The sequence below is a fragment of the Homalodisca vitripennis genome, unplaced genomic scaffold (assembly GCF_021130785.1).
Source record: "Homalodisca vitripennis isolate AUS2020 unplaced genomic scaffold, UT_GWSS_2.1 ScUCBcl_7994;HRSCAF=15915, whole genome shotgun sequence".
Taxonomy (NCBI): Eukaryota; Metazoa; Arthropoda; class Insecta; order Hemiptera; family Cicadellidae; genus Homalodisca; species Homalodisca vitripennis.
In genome coordinates this window covers 1,044-24,752 of record NW_025784105.1, presented here as the reverse complement: position 1 = coordinate 24,752, position 23,709 = coordinate 1,044, and the positions used below count along the sequence as shown (strand labels likewise).

Below are 23,709 nucleotides of genomic sequence, written 5' to 3'. Positions count from 1 at the left end.
AATGAAGACGTAATAGGATGTTTAACCCTACTTCTGTAGTGAGTTGGCTTGTGTTAACCTATTATTTCTGAGTGTCAAAAAAGACGTAAAGATGTTGTTGGTAGTTTTGTTTGCTTTATTTGCATGTTTTGTTTAATTTATTTGCATGTTTTGTTTGTAAAATGAGTAAGAAACAAAGATGTGTGTCACCTGCCAGTGTAAAATACTATACTAAACAGTCTAATCGTGGCAGGTAACAACGTTATTGACAATGACATCTCAGATTCAAGTTCAGACGAGACTGATACAGATGATTTCATAGATGATACTGATGAGGACCCTACATTTGATCCTGTTGAATATGGTCGTCCTGGACCTTCAGGGAATAAAAGACAGTTCTTTAGGCCAGATAGACCTGATCCCCTTGATTTGTCATCTGATTCCTCAGATGAAGATTTAAACCAACAGCCCTCACTTCAAAAACCAAACCTTGAGTTAAACTGTAACAATAGCCTAGGCCTAGTCACACCACCTAATAGGAGTAGGAGAAGAGGTAGGGCCTACCAGTAATAGGAATCGTACACCACCTCATACAAGAGTGTGGGTTGATGTAGAGGAAGGTAATGACCCTGGTCATGCTCACCAATTTTCTTTCCATGGACTCCCAGGTCCAAAACATTGCCCCCCACCGGAGTCTAAGCCTATTGAGTACTTACAACTTTTTTGTTTTCAAACAAACCTTAATTGAGACTTTTGTGAAAGAAACTAACAGATATGCTGATGCATACATATTAAATCATACACAAGCCTATTTAAACAATTGGAAAAAAAGTGTCTTTCATAGAAATGAAAGCTTTTTTAGCTGTAATCCTAAATATGGGCATTATCAAAAAAGCCAACAATTGATAGTTATTGGTCTAGTTCATCTTCCCAACAGTTCATCTTGGTTCGGAAAAATGTTTAGCAGAAATAGGTTCGAGTTAATCTTAAAATTCTTCCACACTGTTAACAACAACACTCCTAGCTGAACATGGTACACCCGAATACGATCCTTGTGCGAGATTTCAACCTCTAATAGACCATACAAATAGAGTGTTTAGACAGTATTACAGCCCAAACCAGGACATAATCTATTGACGAATCTTCTTAATCGGAACAAAAAACCTTACCCAATTATTGCAATATTTGCCAAATAAAAAACATCATAAGTGGGGTATTAAGCTCTGGGTACTATGTGATGCAGTGACTCATTATTGTTTTAGGGTTTTCACTGTTATAAAGGGGCAAAAATGAATCTGAAAAGGCAGAAATTAATAAAAAAGGTCTTGCTCATGTTGTAGTTGTTAGGCTACTAGAAATGGGGAATTATTTACATAAAGGACATCATTTATACCTGGACAATTTCTTTTACAAACATCCCTCTTGCAGATTATCTTTATTCTAAAGAGACATTTGTCACCGGAACAATTAGAAAAAAATAGACTTGGGAGTACCAACTGAATTTTTGGGGAAATACAAAGTTGGGGAGAAAAAGTATATGAGAAGTGCTGAATTGTTAGGACTAGCCTACAGAGAGAAGGCAACTCAAAAATCGCAGGTAGTACTCATATCCACTAACTCAGAGGCTAGCAATGTCCAAAGGAGTAAAATTAAGAGAAATAAAAGTAATTATAAAGAAAAAACCAAAGATTATAGACCAGTACAACCAAAACATGGGTGGTATTGATACAGCTGATCAAATGCTATACTCATACTTAGACGAGCGGCGTACATGTAAATACTGGAAAAAAGTCACTTTCAACATCATTTCCCGTATGGTACTGAATGCCTATATATTGTATAAAAATAATTGCACCGGTAAACCAATGACTAGACTTAATTTTACTATATCAGCAATTGAGAGTCTGTCTGAAGATTGGCTTTCCACAAAAGATATGCCTGCAAATCTAATTGGTGGAGGTGACAGTCCTGTTGGAGGGATTTGGTCTCAATAAAATTCCTGACAAGAAGGAGAAACATTGTGCAGTTTGTTGCAAAAAAAGAAATGCAGATGGCTCAAGGGTGAGAAGGAGGACACGGACAATGTGTTTACGCTGCAAACAAGGTGTGCATGCAGAGTGCTTTCAAAGTCATAAGTGTGTGTAGTTGAGAAAGGTTTAAGCTAAAGTGTACATATGGTAGGCTAGGTGTATTGTATAGATACTCTTAATGTGATATGTGATACATGAAACTAAAAATTGTCCTTTTTATATGTAACTCTGTAATTGCAAAGTCTTGTAAATATGAACAACAAACAATCTTTAATTTTACAAAAAGAAAACTAGGCTAGGCCTATATATGGATTTTTCCAGTTATTACGGTAAGTATCATTAAAATATATTCTATATATGCGATGGGTGTGTTTTCTTGTTTTTCAATCAGTTGTACAAATTTTATTAACTATACATAAGTATGTCACTAAACCTTAAAATGTGTTCGGACAAATTATTTATAAAGTGACATAAAATCCTTATTTATTGTGCAAATCCCTTCAAATATTTATTAATTATACAAAAAAATTGTATAAAATCAAAATTTATTAATAAAATTACCTAAACATGATTTTTATCTTACTTATTTCAGTCTAAACTTAAAAAAATTAAATAAAAGAATTATAAATTTTAAAAAATTAACATTATAAATTTATATGGTCAAGTATAATTATACTATAAATATTGCTCAGTATATCAGCTTTAACATGTTCTATATATGCATGGGTGTGTGTATTCTTGTTTTTTTATCAGTTGTATAAATGTGTGATTAACTGTACACAACTATGTCGCCAAAACCTGTAAAATGTTTTCGGACGAATTATTTTTAAAGTGACATAAAATCCTTTATTTATTGTCCAAATCCCTTAAAATTTTTACCAATTACACAAAATAGAGTATTAAAATCGAAATTTAGTAATAAATATACCTAAACATAATTTTGTGTCCTACTTATTTTAGTCCAAAACTTAATAAATAAATATAAAATTTAAAAAAAATCTAAACTTAACAAAATAATACACATCATATAATTACATGGTCAAGTATAATTTTATACTAGAAATATTGCTTAGTATATCAGCTTAAAAATAATACCAAACATTACTAAGTTAGAGCATGTTTTGCCTGAGTTACAATGTGTTTTGTAAAATGCATGTAAAAGTAGCAAATTGAAGCTGGCCATAGAGCATCAGTTTTCTTATATATCTGCTGGCTCTGAAACATTGCCTTCATGCATTGATCCTTGGCTTTTTAATAACATTTATTTTTATTTGCTTGGCCTTAAAAGGGTTAAGCAACATTTAAAAAATATAAAAAAGAAGTATTAAAAATATAAAAAACATAATTTTTATTTTTTATACATAGGTAATAAACCAAAATTACATGAATACAGGTGAAAAGGCACTAGGATCTCATCAGATACATGTTATTCATTATATTATATATAATACATTATATACATTATAATTTTTGCCTTGGTCCAGCCCTAGGCCTACTTTGGGTAACATGTCTAGCTCTTCCTCTTAGTCTACTAGTTTGTTGCCTAGGCCTACCTCTGTTATTTGCATCTCCTTGTCCTACTTCTATCACATTATCCACGAATTGATCAAATTCTTCCCCATCATTACCTAAAGTTTCCAATCCAAACACAATCACTTTCGTCGTCTAGGTTACCGTCATTTACCACAATGTTTCCAGAAGAATTTTTCACTATGATTCAACTCACAATCACTATCAAGGTCTTCTTCAATAATCTGTTTTTCATTTTTTGATACTAATTTCACTGAAAATACTATCACAATCATCTAATATTTTCGTCATCGTCAATAAAACTTGTACTTGGACCAGCCATATTTGTAAAAACGACGCAAGTGCAGACGTCAGTTGTATTGGTCTTCTATTTTCACTTCCAATGCCTCCTATATTCGTGAATAAAGATCGACGTAGCATTCACGTAACCAAAATAGAAGTCCAAAGTACTGAATAACTCAAATACCGAACAGCAATAGGTTTAGAAATGGCCAAACAAGCAGTGACATTATCCGGTCGACCTATTGTCGACATGCGAGCGTTCAGCGAAACTGCCGCGGTCGACCTATAGTCGACGACCGATCGCAAAGGGTTAATATTGTCCCATTCAAAAGTAATCCCAATTAGTATTATAGTGATCTTGTGCCAACGCTTCTTTCCTCAAAGCAATTTTTTGTGATCTTGTCCAGCTCCTCCTTTCGATGTTGTCTTTATCTTGTCAATCGTAGTTTAGCGTCGTCCTATCTCATGAGCCTCTTCAGTTTCGGTAGGTAACAAGAAAAAGTCACAAGGGAATCCAGATCTGGGGGTATACGGTGGTTGTGGCATCATTAGTGTGTTTGTTTTGTCCAAATAATCACACACAAGTAACGATGTGTGAGGAGGATGTTATCATGGTGTAAAAGCCAAGTTTTACTCTTCCACAAATCCGGTCGTTTATGGCAGATTGCTTTGTGAAAATTATGCATAACGTGCAGATAATATTCTTTACTGACAGGTCTATCCTGTGGCAAAAACTCATGATTTTCCACACCCCTGTAATCGAAAAACATTGTAAACAAAACTTTCACATTTGACCGAACTTGGCTTGCTTTTTATCGGTCTTGGCTCATGCAGCAGCTTCCATTGTGATGATTGAGCTTTCTACATCATAACCATAAACTTATGATTCGTCACTGTTTATGACCCTCTGGAGCAAATTTGGTTCATCGCGGACAGAGTCCAACAGCTCATTAGCAATGGTATTGCACTGCTGTTTTTGGTCAAAATTGAGCAATTTTTGTACGAATTTCGTGGCAACACGTCTCATGCCCAAATCATTCTTAAAAATCAAATGGCACGAGCCAATCGATATGTTCATGTCCTCTGCAACTTCTCTAACGGTGATTTGACGATTGGCCAATACTATTTTCTTCACTCCATCAATGTTTTCATCTGTTCTTGACGTACTCGGGCATCCGGAATGCTGTTCGTCGTCCACATCTTCTCGCCCTCTGAGAATGTTTCGTACCACCGTTAAACATTGCTTAGGTTGAAGGTAGCTTCTCCATAAGCCACAGTCAATATTCGGAATGTGTCCACGCACTTAATTTCTTTTTAACACAAAATGTAGATTCTTTGATCCATTCAAATTGTCCGAACTTGTTGGCATACATCAGAGACATGTGTACCAACATAAGGCCACAAAAAAATTTAAAAAAAACTAATAAACTTAATCTGCAGAAATTAAAAAGTCGCAATATTTTTTGAACTGACCTTGCATTTGTGTAAAAATCCGCATTGAAATTCAACTGCAAAGGAAATATAAAAACCTGGTTTAGATATATATTAAAATAAGTGACAATTTGGATAGTGGTTGCCATTAATTAGTTCTTTGACAAATAAAAACATATTCTGTTGCTGTATTATGTAACTTTGATTCAATTTGCCTTATATTCCTAGGTACTACTTTTTTACCTACACAATATTTTGAGTTGTTGGGTTACAGGCGAAGAGAAAACAGTTATGGGTGCCTTTAATAGAGAAAGCTGTGGCTAAAATCCATGGGTGCTACGAAGCGTTGGTCTCCGGGCGTGCCATAGAGGGGTTGGCTACTCTCACAGGTGAGCTATATGTCTAGCAAGTCAAATAAACCAGAATAAGTTACATAGAAAGCTAAATGGTGCATATTACATTTAGTGCTTGTGGATGATTCCATTATATTCTGATGATTCAGATGTAAACGTATTGTAGTTTATTCTTAAATCCCACCAATAAAATTGAATTCCTTTTATTATCCGTGATTGTAGCCTCTGAGCTATGAGAAATATGTAAACTTGTTAAATTACTAAACTTATAAAAATAAGAAATAAACTGTAATCTGCCATAACATTGAATTGTATTTTCAGAACCACATTTTTTAAAACATAAACAAAAAACATCTGATGGATTAATTATAAAAGGCAAAATTAAATCAATCATATGTATCAATTCTCCCCCCCTAAACTTCACATTTCAATAGCTGGTCAACATGCCTCCTCCAAACACTTCCATCGTCCATTTTAACTTTGTACAGTAGCGAACTTTCTTTTTTCCATAATTGTTCCAAAACTCCACTTGTATCTTGAGTTGGTGTAATCTCGAGCCTGTACTCTGTCACCCACCTGAAATTGTCTGCGTACGATTCGTGTAACTTCTTGTGCATTTTTGCTATCTGGTAGTAATAGGCTCAAATGAGTTCGAACACTTCTTCCAAACATTAAGTTGTATGAGTTTGAGCCAGTTGTGTTTGGAGATTGTCGAAGTTGCATCAAAAGCCTGTATAATTTTAGCTCAATCTTTCCCCCCTCATCTTCCATTGCCCTCAGTGATTTTTTTACTGTTTGGACATAACGCTCAGCTTGTCCATTAGACGAAGGATGGTAGGGAGCTGTAGTTTTGTGTACAACACCATTAGCAGATAAGAACTGGCGAAATATTGTAGATGTAAATTGGCTTCCATTGTCTGAAACTAAGACCAAAGGAAGGCCGAATGTAGAAAACATTTTTCTTAGCTCCTTCATACACCATTCTGCTGACGTGTTTTTAGTAGGGATTACTTCAACCCACTTGGTAAAGGCGTCCACAACAATGAAATACCACTGACCTTGTATCGGGCCAGCAAAATCTATGTGTAATCTCTCCCATGGTCCTTGAGGGGTCAGCCATGGATGATTCGGTTCTTTTGCAGGTTGATTTTGTTTTAGTCGACATTGTTTACATGTACGTACCATTTGCTCAATATCTCTGTCAATACTTTTCCACGTGCAAAAACTTCTAGCAAGGATTTTCATCTTCTCCATGCCTAGATGTCCAACATGTAGTTCATTTAACACTGAGTGTTGTAAAGCTTCTGGAATCATTATCCTGTAGCCCTTGAATATGCAACCATTTTGTAGTGTTAGTTCGTTGTCGTGGAAACCAAAAGGTTCGACCGTCTCTCCTGTTTCAAGGGCATGTAGTACTGGTTGTAAATATTTATCTTGAGCAGTTGTTCTGGATATAAGCATACTGTCAATCTGCAATGAATCAAGTTGATTAAGTTGAAAAAGGCTGCAATCGTCCACAAAGTTTGTAGTGCTATGTTCAGTAGGAAAACGAGACAAAAAGTCAACGTTGGCATGGTCAGAGGTTCTTCTATATTCAATTGAGTAGTCAAAACCTGATAAAAAGTGTGCATAATTGAACAGTCTTGTAGCAGATATTGTTGGAAGGGTTTTGGTGGGACTGAATATTGACACTAACGGTTTATGGTCAGTCACTAAAATGAACTTTCGCCCGTAGCAGTAAGGGAAAAAATTTCTTGAGTCCCCAGTAAATACCTGTTGCTTCCTTATCAATTTGACTGTATTTTTGTTCACATTTGGTCAAAGTGCGTGAGGCAAAACTAATTGGCCTCTCACTTCCATCGCTGTATCGATGTGAAAGACAGGCTCCAAGGCCCACTGGAGACGCATCGGTTGCAAGTACTAATGGGAGTTCTGGATTGTAGTGGACAAGTACATTGTTACTGGTTATTTCCGACTTAACCTTCTGAAAGCTTTCTTCACATTTTGAAGTCCACATATAACGGTTGCCTTTCTTCAGTAAATTATTGAGTGGGTGGAGGATTGTTGCTAAATCTTTGATGAACTTGTTGTAATAGTTTGCCAGACCGAGAAATGTTCTAAGTTCACTTATGTTTTTCCGGTCTTTTGCTGTTCATGATAGACAAGACTTTGTCTTTGGTTTTGTGAAGTCCTTGAGCATCAATGACATGCCCAAGATATTGGATACTCGTTTGAAAAAACTTGCATTTATCTCGGTTCATCTTTAAGTTATTGTTTCTTAATCGTTCTAGAACTTTACGTAATCTAGCCAATAATTCTTCAGCTGTTTTACCCTGAACGATAATATCGTCAAAAAAACATTGTACACCAGAAAGTCCCTGCAAGGTTTTGTCCATGAATTGTTGCCAGAGAGATGGTGCTACCTTCACCCCAAACATCAAACGATTTACTTTGTACATACCTTTATGGGTGCTGAGTGTCTGCATGTGTGCACTTTCTTCGTCCATTTTCATGTGGAGGTAAGCATTAGAAATATCCAAGGTACAAAATAATTTTCCTCCGTTCATTTGAGAGAAGATTTCTTCAATCCTGGGTAATGGATGGTTTTCGTCTTTGATCACCTTGTTTAAAGTCACTTTATAGTCAGCACAAATCCGTGTTTGACCGTTCGGCTTGACAACAGGTACGATGGGTGTTTCCCCAGTCTGAATGATCTACTTTTGTTATGATTCCACATTCTTCTAGTCTCGTAAGTTCATTTTCTACTTTACTTCTTAGGGAAAACGGTACTTGTCTTGGTTTTACAAATATTGGCGTCGCGCCATCAGTAAGTCTAAAATGTCCCAGATATTCAGGTATAACACCAATTTTTCCATCAAATAAGTCACTAAATTCACTTAACAAGCTTCCTAGATTTGAAGTCTGACTCGTTGTAAGACTTTTAATCTCACCCCAATCTAATTTAACTTCTCTCAACCAGTCCCTTCCGAATATGGCGTCAACGTTTTGATCAATTAGGTAAAGTTTTCCAACAAACTTCTGAGTCTTGTACGTGCATTTAACAAATGTTACTCCTTTCGGTTTTATGGTTTCTCCTGTATAAGTTCGAAGTTCAATGTTAGTAGAAAATATTTTCTGTGGGATGGCAAGCTTTTTAAACTCGTTGTAAGACATTGTACTAAGAGCTGCACCAGTGTCTAATTCCATGGGTAATGTCCTGCCTTCGATGTTGATGTTAACCATAAATTTGTCATTATTTCTGTCACTAATTACATTAATCTCATATTCATTCTCACTATTCAAGTCACTTTTGTTTTCAGTTTGATGTTGTCCAGGTTTCATTTGTAATTGAGATTTACTTTGCAAACAAACACTAGCTATGTGTCCAACTTTTCCACATTTTCGACAAGTTGCATCTATGAATCTGCAGCTATTAGCACGATGGGAGGGTGAACCACAACGATAGCATTTTCCTTTGAGCTTTTCAATGGCTGAATTTGTTGAACGTGGACTAAGTAGAGGTTTTGGCCGAGGTGAGACTCTCTTAGATATGTTTTCTTTATTTGAATGTCTTTGCTGAACCTGATTTAATTCAATGTGTTCAGTACGTGTTCGGCTAACAGTCATACTTTCTGCTTTGGCAAGCTCTATAGCCGAAGCTATGTTCACAATGTCCTGATAGGTGTGTTTCTCGCGGTCTTGGAGTAATTTAGTCCCGAATATCTATGTCTTTCAATCCACGAATAAACTGTAACTTGAGAAATAAGTCTGCAACTGATTTACCGCAACCACAATTGAAGTTACAGTTAATTGTCATCTTCTTGAGAGCCACCGAGAATTCACTAACTGATTCATGTTCTTGTTGAGTCCGTGAAATGAATTTATGCTGCAAGGCCCACTTGCTTGGTTGCGGGTCGATAAAATCCTTAAGAAGCTGTACCAACTCGTCGTAATCTTTATCTAACGGGTCGTTGGGAGCACAAATATCGTACAGTTGTTGGTGCAGTTGGGGAGTGAGAGCATGTAGCAATGTGTAAACTTTAGTTTTATCATCAGCTCTTTGATTCTTTAGTTGTAAAAATACTTCTAATCTTCTCACAAAATTAGAAATGGTTTCATCAGGGTGGTAGGGATTGAAATTTATATTCCCTGAAGTGTAGTTTGAAACCGTACAAACAGCTTCACTTGGAGATGAAGTAGATGTAATGTTTGTGTCTTTGAGATTGTGTACCATTTCTTGTAATTTTGTTGTAAGGTTTAAATACTCATCCTCCACATTACATCTGTATTCTATTTCATGTTCTAAATAGTTTTCATCTGTCAAACAATCAATGCCATTCTGAACCTGCTTGTAACGTTCCCAGTATTCAGTCACAGCCTTGATTTTTATATTTAGTTCGGTTAATGTAGGGTTACCTTCAGCAAGTCTTTTGCCCTTTGAAAATTGGCCCTTAATAATAGATCGAGCTTTTTTTAGTTTTTGTAACTCTTCTTCTTCTTTAGTCATTTCTCCTTCTTTTTACCTCGTCGCCACTGTTAAATTACTAAACTTATAAAAATAAGAAATAAACTGTAATCTGCCATAACATTGAATTGTATTTTCAGAACCACATTTTTTAAAACATAAACAAAAAACATCTGATGGATTAATTATAAAAGGCAAAATTAAATCAATCATATGTATCAAAACTAGAGTACTTACAAACCTCCCCCGTTCAGCTCATTTAAAATACTTTTGTTTTGGATATGTATCGATTGGACTGCATAAGGTTGTTCATCATTTGGAAGTTTTTTGATGAACTAGAAGCATAATAAGATAAATTAAAATGAACACATCATAGAAATAAGAAAAAACACACAACATAGCAAATGAACTTAGTGGCATACTTTAATCAAATACTGACCAACCTGTCAAAACAAGTACAATGATAGCGCGGCACATGCAATTGCTGCCTGATTTGTCTGAAGGCTACGTTGCTTATTCTGTGTTGCATGTTGAAGTTTCGCTAGGGCAGCGAAGTAAGCAATTGAATTTTGTTGTTGCCCCTAGCTGCATAAACTGAACTAAAAAATTCACAAAATTCCATGTCTATTCCAAAACATGGTTACTGTAACTTTGATCAAAAATACCATTTTGAGGTTGTCTGCTTGGTCTTGAATTCAACTGATGAATTAATGCCCTACCAAATCACCAAGGTTTATATCACCTCAGAATATTATCTCTCAAGTTGTTTTTGTCTGCTTCCCTGGTGCATGTGTATGATTTTCCACCAGCTCTCCCAGGTCTACACATTTTTGTACGTGTATTTTTTTAAACCAGTTTTAATTCTTGGGAACAGAGAATCGTACAATCAAGGGAATAAACATCAGGAATTTTAGAGGTTAAACAAATTTGTTTACTAAACCACACTATTTTATAAGACACATCCCCATGATTATTAATTCCCATTACTAGTCATCATATAATAAATTTATCATGAACACTTCTTTGTGAAATTTAATGAGCCTAATAATATACACTAATCAACTTATCTTTAATTTTTGGGATGCTCATGACTTATTTGACTTTCACAAATTTGGAGATTACACGAAGAGACAATTCACATGAATGATCGGTACAAACTCGTATTCGTACTAGAGTCAAACATGTACATGCCTATAATAGACACTAAGAAAATTAGTCTTAAAGATGAAATATTGATATATTTAAACAAATAAAGCGCTTCACCAGAACGGTCAGGCTACGTATGATCAGTCAGATCACACAATTTAACTGGAAGGAAAGGACCTGATATGGCTACAGTTGCTCAACTCTAGACTGGACGTTGGATCTAAGCTCTACAGTTCATGTTGTAACAACAGTTTGGACGGTTTTTTTCATATTTAGCCTATTAAACAGCTTATTGGACAACTTGATATTTAGCTTAGTACTCAATTTAATTCAAAACAATTCTTTATTCATCAAATATACAACTGTATTCATGAATGGTGTCAATTTTTACTTTAACTACAAAGAAAAAAGAAAGTACATAATTATGAGTTTGTTTTTGACCAGTATTCATTAAAATTGTTTGTACAAGGCACATCAACAAGAAATACTTTAAAAAATGTATTTATTTGATCTTTGTCACATTTATAAATTTTTTATTTACATTGAGAGGTGGTTAAAAAACTGTATTCCTGTATAAGTTGGAAAAAATATTGTTTATTTTGTTTAATTATTTGTAAATTCTTTTTCTTTCTTGTGTTTGTCAACATTTTTTAAGTGATGTGCCAATAATATTTTTCACATAAAAAACGGTTTTAAATTATGTAGAGACTGTAAACCGCCATTATTCCCATTTCAGTGAAGTGATTTCAACAATGTGCATCTTAACATTTAACATAATTCTTATGGCTTTTTAGGAGGAATAAAATTCTGTTCATATTACAGAGAGATTTTGACCCATTCACTTACACTCCATATGAGATGTGTGAGTGGATCCAAGAAAAGTAAATAGATTTAAGCGTTTACAAGACAGAAATAACCTTTTAATTGCAAAAATATAAAAAATACTTGAAGATGCCATTGGTGTAGAAAGATTCACTTTGAGAAAAAGATGTGGTTTGACATGAAGGTGTGGTACAGGAGCTCCGTGTGAGAGTGTGCCACTACAGCCAAGCTCTCTAACCGTCAGAGGATGAACTGGACAAGGACCTGATCTGGGCACAGTTTGCTCAGCTCTAGACTGGCCAGGTTCCTGATGGGGGCATCCTGTGGCGGGGGCAACATGAAGGTGGACGAGGAGGAGTACCAACGGAGGGGGCTGCGGCCCAGGTACGTGTTTTCTGATTACAATTACAACTTCTAAAATTAAGTTATAATTACAATTGAACCCGCTACAGACCAAAAAAAGTTTATGGTGTCCGAAAATATCACTGGTAAAAACTAATTATATTTCTACATGACAACTTAAATTAAATATATCAAATAACTAGAGATTCTCACAATAAAATTTGTTGCCGAGAGAGAGAGAGAGAGAGAGAGAGAGAGAGAGAGAGAGAGAGAGAGAGAGAGAGGAGAGAGAGAGAGAGAGAGAGAGAGAGAGAGAGAGAGAGAGAGAGAGAGAGAGAGAGAGAGAGAGAGAGAGAGAGAGAGAGAGAGAGAGAGAGAGAGAGAGAGAGAGAGAGAGAGAGAGCTTTATTTCAAAATCACAAAGACTTGAAATGGCGTTACAAATTAATACAATTAATTACAACAATTTTCTTGCTTCACAAATCAATTTCGGTTTTGAATCCATGATTAGTGATGAAAGTGTTGCCAGTTCAAAAACTCATTCACACTGTAGAAAGGGTTTTCAAGAAGCCACCTGGTGAGATGAAGCTTTAGCGTTCTGGGGTTCTCACTCTTGATGACTTGAGGCAGGATGTTGTAGAATTTTGCCCCTGCATATGATGGTTTTTTTTTTTCAAAAAGTGTCCGATGATGAGCAGGAAGGCTAAAGTTTTGGGCATTTCTGGTATTATACCCATGCAGGTCTTGATGTCGAGATCTTGCAAAATGTGGATAAACAAGAACAAACAAAATACATCTATTTGATTCTACTTGCTACACACAGTTTACTAATTGAACCTTGCAATTGTAGAAATAGCCCACTGTAAACTTGTAATTGCTTTTGTAACCAATCCAAAAGCTTTTCCTGCTGCAACTGTTCTGTTTTATGGGAGTAAACCTGATTTGATCAAGAAAGACAATATAACCAAATTTGATGGTAAAATAATTCCTACTAGCTATGAATGAAATTTTCAACAAATATTTGCAATGAATTTGTGTATTATTTTTAAATTGGGCTATACATTTAAAAACTACTATTTGATAAATCGAACACTTTTTTGTATGGTAACTCAGGTGAATTTTTCATTTTGGGTACTAGATAAAGTAATTTTCTACATAGCACCTATCTTCCAGAGCATGAAATTAAGGCTTTTATTTATTATATATTTTGTTATTTGTTTAAGAGGTACAAACAATTTAGTAACCTGTCGTCCATGAACTAAGGCGATAAATTGGTGTATATTTTGTCATACAATTACATTTTTATTTGACTGATTTATTTAAAAGGTATAGCTTTAGATGAAAGGACCTATTTCTGGAGTGTGAATTTCGAAGAAAATAGTGTCTTTTCAATGTCTTGATTGTCTGATTTTTCACCAAAAAAACCTTGTCACAAATCAACACAAATGGTGGGATTTTCAATTGTAGTGCACATTTCAACACTCCATTGTATACAAAGTACGATAGGGACGATGCACAATCTTGCCAGGGCTGGTTGTGTATTGAATGTAGGATCTGACACCATTTTTTGCGCTAGTCTTGCCCATTGCTGCGTCATGTGAAAACACTCTGGACAGCCACATTTTTTAATTTTTTTTAATTCCGTAGAGGTTTTTTCACTAGAAGAAGACGGTAGATTTCAATCCTTGAAACGTTGTGTTATACTTTTTTGTAACATATAACGACGGCAAATGTCCAAAATGCTTTTAAACCATCCATCGTCAATAACAAAATTTGAACGAAGAACCCTTGTAGGTGTTGGAATAGTATCCAAAGGTAAAAAACAGCATGATACTTGTTGATTTGGTTACTAAGTTCATAAATGTACTGTGCAGGTCATATAAAACTAAAAGCTCTTTATATATTGCACTAAGTAACCAATTAATTAGTTTTTTCAATGTTTTCCTAAAGTTTCTTGTACTGTTTTTTAGTTGTATTTTATATAATAGATATTTTCACAAACCTGTTTCTCGTTACTGGTTAATATAAGTTACACCCAATGTTCTTGGAACTAAATTCTTGGCGGATAAATAACATAATAGGCACGTGTATTAATTTTTTCTCTAGTGAAATTTGTAGATGACCATCTTGCAGCCGAGAAACAACTCGCGTGCCTTGTCCGCGAGTTCAACCGAGTTTCTGATTTCAACTTTGAGTCTCTTATTTCAACTTCACTTTTTAGACTTCTAGTTTACTAATCTTCACTTTTTCCGACTGCAGCTGCAATGTCGAGCCAAGATGCTGATGCCCGCGTTTATGAGTCAACATCAACATGAAGAGAAGTCAATTTTAAAGTTTTAAATCATTATTAAGTTTGTATGCAAAATTCCCATAGAACATTGGAACCATTAGGCCCACACCCATGATATCATCTAGTTCATTATCACTCTATTAGGCAGCAACGTGACAATAAATTATTTTATTTTTAACATCTAGAAGTTGTGCTTTTATGTTTATTTGCCACAATTAAACAAATCAGTAAACTTTGCAAATCGAGTATTCATTACTACAACCCATGTGTTTCATCCATTCAGTACATTCTTTCGATAGCACTAAAACTTGGAAAACTCAAGAATTGGCTTTTTGGGACTTCCGCAGTATTCCTAGATCAGATGGAACAAAGCACTTCAATATTATGGATTGTTGTGCAGGCATGCTTACTCGGTGCTGGACGTAAGGGACCTGAACGGTATCAGGCTGGTGCGACTCAGGAACCCCTGGGGTCACTACTCGTGGCGAGGTGACTGGTCTGACGACTCCAACATCTGGACACCTCAGCCTGCGGGAGCTGCTCATGCCTCACGGGGCATCGGACGGAGTTTTTCTGGATCTCCTTCGAGGATGTTCTCAAGTATGTTCCATGATGTTCTCATTAAAGAACTGTGTGTGTTTTCTCTTATTTTTTATTGGAGTTGTTTACAGTAAGATTGTCAAATACAGTTGCTATAAGAGTTTGGTCTACTTTACTTCAGTATGATAAGCTATATGAGGTGTAGTAGAAAGAAATATCTGATTCTCCTTTGGAAGTTGGCAGTGTGTAAGGGATCAATGAACTATTTGTAAAATGAACGTGATAAAAAAGTGGGCAGATATTCAGAAATCATTGATTACTATTAGGTGAATGACAAATATGAGTTTCAATTTTAAATGACTGCAAGATGTAATTATAGGGTATTTATTAGGTTGTACCAAAGTGGATAAACAACATACACTGCCAGTATAATTGTCTTAGGTTTCTGTACAGCAGGATTTCTCTCTACACATCATTCCTTAAGTTATGGCTCTGTGATAAGGTCTATGAAATAAGGTATGATGAGTTTAAAGTCTATCAAATATACAAATTTAAAGTTAATTTGTGATATTTTTTAAAATCACTTTAAAGCATCTTGAGTTTTTACCTTGTTTTTGAACAGACTCGAGTCAATAATTTGGAGATTTTTCAGGTTGTTCTCGTTGTTTTACTAAGAGGCCTAATAAAGACTTGTACAATAAGGCATAATGCTTATTTTAAAATTTCCTATGCTTATTCTTAAGGAAAAATGCCAATTGATATCCTTGTTTATAAAATGATTTGTTAATTTTGTGACAGTGTTTACCAAGGTAGTCTGATTGAATGTATTTGATATCTCTTTCTTCTTATTTTCTTTCTTTTTGTAGTTCTTCAATAATATTGGCATTCAAAACATCGAACAACCTTGGACTTTTAATTAAAAACAAAAGCAATTCAACAAACCAAAAATCAAAATTCAACAATAGTGGAGTATACAAATTAAATTGCAACGATTGTCAATCCCACTATATTGCACAAACCGGCCGATCCTTCAAAATTAGATTTAATGAACACATAAAGGCATAGAAAACATCATCAAATTCAAAATATGCAGAACATTTAAATAACACCGGCCATACATACACTAACATTGAAAACAATCTTGAAATTTTACACACAGGCAAAAAAAAGGTCGCTTATGATCTACTTTAGAACATTTTGAAATTTACAAAAGTGCCAAAATTAATCATAATATATTATTAAATGACAAAGATTTTCTAACAAAAAAATTTATTATTCGATTGACTTTTAAACAATATACATTGATCTCACATAAAATTAAATACAGCAAATTTAGCCACCAAGGTAGTAAAAAACACATGACAAATTAGTTTTTAATTATTTATTTTTATAATTAACTTAACCTTATTTTGTACCTGAAGATGAAATCACTGATTTCGAAATGTACAGCGTAACAAAAATAAAAGTTTAAAAAGTGTTAAAGGTTTATTCATATTATGTTATTTATAGTTATTAAATATGTTGATCATCTTGATTTCTTAACTTAATTGTCACTTTAATATATTAAAATCACAAGTTTAAAATGGTTGTTTTAAAAAATGTATTAAAATATAAAATTTAGTTTTAATATTAATCTCTGTCACACTGGCATGAAAACTATTTCAAACTTGTGGTTGTTGAGGTAAACCACCCGTCCACGGTGTATAGCGGCTACCTCCTTCGTTTTAATGAAAACCCCCATATTTTGACCCCAAAACATCCAGGAAAGTAATTTCTAATACCTAAAAATACTGAAAAATGGCACTTTGGAGGAATAAGGTCAATTTTTGAAATATTTTAAAATGTAAAGGTGAGTTGAGCTGTACCTAATCTTAAAAGTCTCTCAATTCACTGATCATTTTGAAAAAAACTTTTTCACTTCTTGCATACAGAGCGGTCTAAAATGTCAAAGTTGTAACAGTTTCACAATTTTTTTTTGCTGTCGTTAAAAATTGTTTCAAATCCAAATTTTAATCCCAAGTTACCAAAGACGTACTCTTTCTTAAAATATGGTACAGTTGGAACTTTTCAGCATTTCCAATTATTAAAAATAGTTTTATATTTAAGATATTTTAAATTTGTAAAACTTAAAACTTTCTAATAGCAAGGTATGACGTACATTACATGTATCAATAGCTCTCTTAAAAACAAAAACATGTTTTATTTAAAGTTTGGGTTTGTATGGCTGAGAAATAGTGAAAAAATTCTAATTTTCATGACAGTCAGGTAAGGAAAGATAGTGAAAAAATCCATGAGAGATGTTTCACAATGACCATGCTTTTAGGTGATATAAAAACTATGGCACACAATTCAAAACAAACGGATTGCAATGCTCAATAAAGGAATTGTGTGGCTCTGACAACACTCAGTCTCATACTGGTGTTGGGACTCAAATGGTAATTTGATAGTTTTGTTGGGGGCAGTTTGTTCAACCCTGGACTTGGCACCATTTGACAACCACTATTTCCTGCACATGGGTGCGAACTAGGAAACAGGTGCTTTGGATCAGACAGTGATGTGAAAAATACTGTGGAGTCACGGCTATCATCATTGGTGTGAAGTTTCTATAAAGAATGTATAGAAACCTTCAGGGGGTTGGTCATCCCTTAAGACAGGTTTTTGAACATTGATGGACGCTATGTAGAAAAAAGTTTAAGGTGTTTTCATATGAAAAAATTGGGTTGAAAAAGATTGGTGTACAAGTATTTGTTCAAAAATGGTACTTACTTTCCAAATACAGCTTGTAACACAGAAGGGAACGGTCTGCCTTCTCTCCCTTTCCCCAACCACCAGCCTGTGTTCTGCAGGTACTTTGATTGCATAGACATTTGCAAAGTGCGGTTGGTCAGGATGGAATGAGGTACGGCTGCGAGGCACACTGCCCCCCTCTCTCCCTCCCTCAGCCACATGTCATGTGTGCTACTCACGGTGTTGTGTTCTGCAGGTACTTTGATTGCATAGACATTTGCAAAGTGCGGTGGTCAGGATGGAATGAGGTACGGCTGCGAGGCACACTGCCCCCTCTCTCCTCCCTCAGCCACTTATCTTGTGTGCTTCTCACGGTGTTTTGTTCTGCAGGTACTTTGATTGCATAGACATCTGCAAAGTGCGGTGGTCAGGATGGAATGAGGTACGGCTGCGAGGCACACTGCCCCCTCTCTCTTCTCTCAGCCACTTGTCCTGTGTGCTACTCACGGTGCTAGAACCTACGGAAGCAGAATTCACCCTCTTCCAGGAGGGCCAGAGGTAACCTATTCCTTCTCAATTATATTGAAATCTTGGAATTTAAAGTGCAATATTATGCTATTGACCAGTGATGGAACAATGTCCTATAATCTCATACACACCATATTTATGTTAAAATGAATTATATGTACTAAATTGTATTTGACAAATTGTTGACTTAGAGTGAGATAATTTTTCATCATTACGAGAAATACCCAACACCACTGGTTTATCATCCAACCCCTGGGATGGAAAAATTGTTGGACCACAGCTATTGGTCTGGTGTTTTGTGACAGTAACAGTGAGAGTTTAGTTGGTTGTGTGTTGCAGAAATTCGGAGAAGAGCCAAAGGTCCCAGCTGGACTTGTGTGTAGTTGTGTTCAGGACCAGGTCCCCTGCCAGCCCAGAGGTGGGCAGACTGGTAGAGCACAGCAAACGACAGGTCCGTGGCTTTGTCGGCTGTCACAAGATGTTGGAGAGAGACCTTTATATCCTCGTTTGTCTGGCTTTTAACCACTGGCATACAGGTATCACTGTTGGTTACATTGTTTTTTTGTTTTGTTTTTTTTTACTTTTACTGTTACTTTTTTCACTTTTAATCCCCTAAATGTTAAGTAATTATGGTCTAATTCATCTAATTATACTATGGTTTCAAATTTATTTCTTAAAATTTATAAAATTCTAGGATGCAAATGTTTATGTTTATAAATATGTGAATGTTCCTTGTACACTGTAGATATATGAAGACTATTGAGAATTAAGGTGAGAAGAATCTTTACCCTCTCAAACAAAATATGACCTTGGTTTTTTTATTTTGTTATGTATCTTCTTCTAAGTAAAGTTAACATGTGTGGAGGAATAAATTATTCCTTCCTATATTAGGGTCCATCTTCTCGTAGGGATTTCAATAATCAGTAGTATCTATAGTCAATCTCATCTTGTACTGAGTAATAAACCTTTCTAGATTTCTGCCTAATTTTAAACTATCTTCTTGTAGAAGAAGTTATCTTTATCCCTAAGACAGGAATACCGTTTTGTAATAGTCTTATCTGGGAGAGTCTCCCCATCCAATAAGTTTTCACCAATTCTTAATGAGTGATGATGTTCTGTATTATCTCCATCTGTTTCATAGTCACGAGCATCTCTTCTTTACTTTCTTCAGTAACTGCAAGAGCAGATTGCTCTCTTCCTCCTATTCTGTCTGACCGCCACTTCTGTTCTTTGCATAATCATCCTAGATAGAATCTCCAGACAAAGGCCTCGTAGACTTCTCTTCTATTCCTCCCTATTTGATCTTTTTATTAATTGTCTGACATTGGTATTTTTGTCTCATCGTAGAAATATTTTGTTTTGTCAGCCATGTTTACCCATTATTTAATACACTATTATGTACAGGAATTCTCAACTTAAGTCTCTTGATTTGTTTTTTCAGTAACAGTGTTTCCTCTTCTTGATTATTGCTGACTACTTTAAAGTAAGCCTGATGACTGAATTGTATCAGATGACATGTTAGGAACAGACTCGCCTTTACATGATTTTTCTTTTTCGGATTTCCAGGATTTGCTTTGGTTTCATTGTGGTTGTGCTCATTTTTGGTCTGATGAAAAGCGATAATTTAAAGATTGCTCCCACTTTATGCAACAAAGGTTTGCCTAAAACAATATCTTTTGATACACAAAGTTTTAATATATAAATCAAGCCCTTCCAGTCCTTAGAAAATCCTGTTCCACCTTGACCTGGAAATTGAAAGGAGGATTATAGTTCAGGAAAAACGGCTAGATGATAGTTTTGTAATTCATAGCTAGCGAGTAAATCATTTTACTTTTGCTGATGATCTCTTATTTGTTGTGGTGTAGAGAGGTCTGCAAACAACTTTATATGCTGTACAATAGACGTCATCACTGTAGGTGCACACAATCTCTTGTCTGATCATCTTGGGAGAAAGTATGTTTATTTGTCCCAAAAGGCAGAGTTCTTGGGAAATCTGGTCCTAAATATCTTGGTTGCTGGGAGGAACCACAACTAGGGTTTGCCAAAGTAGCAAGATGAAGTGACCTGTGGTCATGTTATTTGTCCATTTCTCCCACATGTGGGGGTCTGAATTAACAGTTCACCAGCAACCATTGTATAATTCCTTTCCTTCCCTACGGTTATCCGTAGTCACTTTAGTTTCTGTTTCTGCTGCTGGCCGAAGTAGACTATCAAAAGAAGTGTCAAAAAAAGGAAAGTTCGAGGTAGAAAAACATATTGGATATTTTATTATGTGGATTTAATGTTTTTCTCTGGTGTCTGACAGGGATAGAAGATCCTGCCAACTACCCCCAGTATGTGCTGGCGATTCACAGCTCCAAGAGACTACTGGTGGAGCAGGTGTCACCCCCTCCCTTCGTGCTTGCCGACGCAATCATCAGCCTTACTTTGGCGAAAGGCCAAAGACATGAGGTAATCAAATTTTCAAAAATAAAATAATCCAGTATTACAGTACAGGGGTTACTCTGAAAGTTTTAAGAGATTATAAAGAAATGAATTGTTCTAGATGTACCAAACATTAGGTGAAATCAAAGTAATTCCCTTCAATACACTTTTGAAGTCAAATTTTCCACTCGTTGAAAGCAACCAGCCACTCAGTTTTTCAGAATTGAGCCAAAATACTTATGAATGTCACCATCAATTTCAGCTTCCAAAGTAAAGTACAAGTACATTGTTTCTTCAAACTTAACGGTGAAATAAGGTGGTGCTCCATAGTTGTGATGCCATTTTTCAACCAAACACTCTCTAAGTTTTTGCAGCAGTGTGGAAAAGGCATTGTTGTGATGTAAAATTAATGTTTTAAGTCCAGAAAAACTTTTGGCAAGCATTGTTCAGTTTCCAATTTGTTGTGATAGTCCATTGTCCCTCCACCTTAATAGTCTTCACCAGTCCTGTATTCCTGAAGAAAACCATGTACATTACTTTCTTTACCAATTGTTGATTCTTGAGCATTATGGGGGATGGCTTGTCTTCAAACATTATACACAACTCTCTCCTTGACTTGGAACATCATAAAATGGTACGTACAACTCATTCACCAGTGAAAGGTTTGGAAATAATGTGATGATAATCTATATTAAGTAGTTGGAGGTCTGCTGACTGATTCTACATGCTTAGCTTTTTGCTCATATGTCATATTTTGAGATACCCACTGAACAATTTTTCTGACTTTTTAAAAAGTCATTCAAGATTATTTGCACTGCTGCAAACCTAAGGAAGTTTCAGTAAGTAAATGCAGTGTCTATCCTCTTGGATCATAACGTGTACTTGATCAATGTTGTTTAGTGGTTTAGTGGCAGCAGAACGCAGCCATCCTGAATGTTCGTCATCTTGAAGTGAATTATAGCCCCTTCTGAATTCTAAATACCCACCCAAAAAACAGAAGCATTGGATGGTGCTTTAGAACTAAAAGGCAATTTTTTAACGTTTCGACACACTCCTCTAGAGACAAACCAACTTTAAAATCGTAGAAAATCAACTCGAAAATGCTCATTTTTAATGACTCTATGACATTGATCTGATCCAGCAGACAACAAAAGTACACTGATTAACCCAAGTTGCTGTGAGGTACTGATTGGCATTTGGACAATCAGACAAGAAATGATAAGATTATTGCAGTATGCACTGTTCTGCCTGATATTCTCAAAACCTTTCAATAGTGGACCCTCGTTACAACGTTGTTCATCAAGTGTGACTTTTGCTAGAGTTGAGCTGATGTTTTTTCTATCACTTCTATCAATTACAGGGCCGAGAGGGTATGACAGCCTACTACCTGACCAAGGGTTGGGCTGGACTCGTGGTGATGGTGGAGAACAGACATGAGAACAAGTGGAATCCATGTCAAGTGTGATTGCCAGGAGAGCTACAATGTTGTGTCCACGAGGGGCCAGCTCAGGACTGTGGACTCTGTACCTCCTCCTCTACACAGGTTTGTGCACAAGACTAGACTACTTCAAGTCCAGAGTCCACTCTGTGGTGGTCAGTGCATTTTATATAAACAGATACGTTACTTTTTTGCATTCCCATGAAATCAATGTGTATATATGTATACAAGTATACAAAAAGGTGTCATCCCATAATAGTTTTGAAAATTGTATCAATCTGTATTCCCATGAATTCACTATCCATTATAAAAGTATCCTGAAAGTTGAAAATTTTCGCTCTGTGATTACCTCATGTAATCCATGGAAGGTTTATAAATAAAATTGATTTTCTTCTGCGAGGTAGCTCTTATTTAGTGTTATTAGCTTTCTTATGACTCTTTGCCAACCTGGGATGCCATACATACAGAATCATGGGTTTATGTGTTACTCCAAAGAAATTCCTGTTTCACAAAGGTAAATATAAAGAATGAGAGTATAAGTTCTCAGTTCTTAACCCTTTGGTTGGCTGAAGTCCCTTGTAAAAACTGCCAGCTTAATTAACCCTAAAAGTTTTTCACAAGAAGTGTTTGTCTTGAAATGATAAGTTTTTCATATAATCTTATGTAGCAAATGGATATCTTAGTTTATAGTGGTAGGTTGTTATGTTACAACTCAAATTAAATCTACAGTTGTTCTGTTTGATAAATGTGAAACAGTTTGTTAACACGTTGATTGCTGCAGACATCTTACAGAATACTCTTACAGTGCGAGTTGTTGGTTTCACTTAGTATAGAGCCGTAGTGAAGGTATTAAACAAATACATTAAAGTAATTTTGAGGATATAATGTGACCGTGCTTTTCAGTCTGCATCTGTGTTCTGAATGTTTATTTTAACTTCCATTTCACCTTCCTCTTAGTGCAGCATCCTTCCCACCATTATGTGTAGAAAACTTGTTTGCTCCACTGTGCTTAGAGATCGTGTTTAAAACATCGTAGTACACTCAATTCTACACCCAGAGACAATGAGAATAATTCATATATATTATACTATATTTTGTAGTGCAGATGTCTTTGATGTCAAAACGATGTAAGGAGTTCATTTTCAGCTTTTTCGCCACCAAGTTTTTTTAGATCTCTTCAAACAAACGTGTCAGTTTCCAGATGCATTAACCCTTTAACTGCCGACCGTCCCGACATATTCGGACGGTCGGCATTTTTTTGTCCGGAAAACGCCCAACGTCCGATATGTCGGACGTCTGTTTTTATTTTTTTTTTATCGTTACTGGCTACTGTTGATGCTCAAATATGCCATAAATTATTCGGTATTTTGGTTGTTTAGGAG

At 35.6% G+C, this 23,709-nt stretch overlaps 1 pseudogene; it reads left to right on the top strand.

Moving 5' to 3' along the window:
* Positions 1-232: 232 nt before the first annotated feature.
* On the top strand, positions 233-22,561 carry LOC124374338 (annotated as a pseudogene).
* The last annotated feature ends 1,148 nt before the right edge of the window (positions 22,562-23,709 follow it).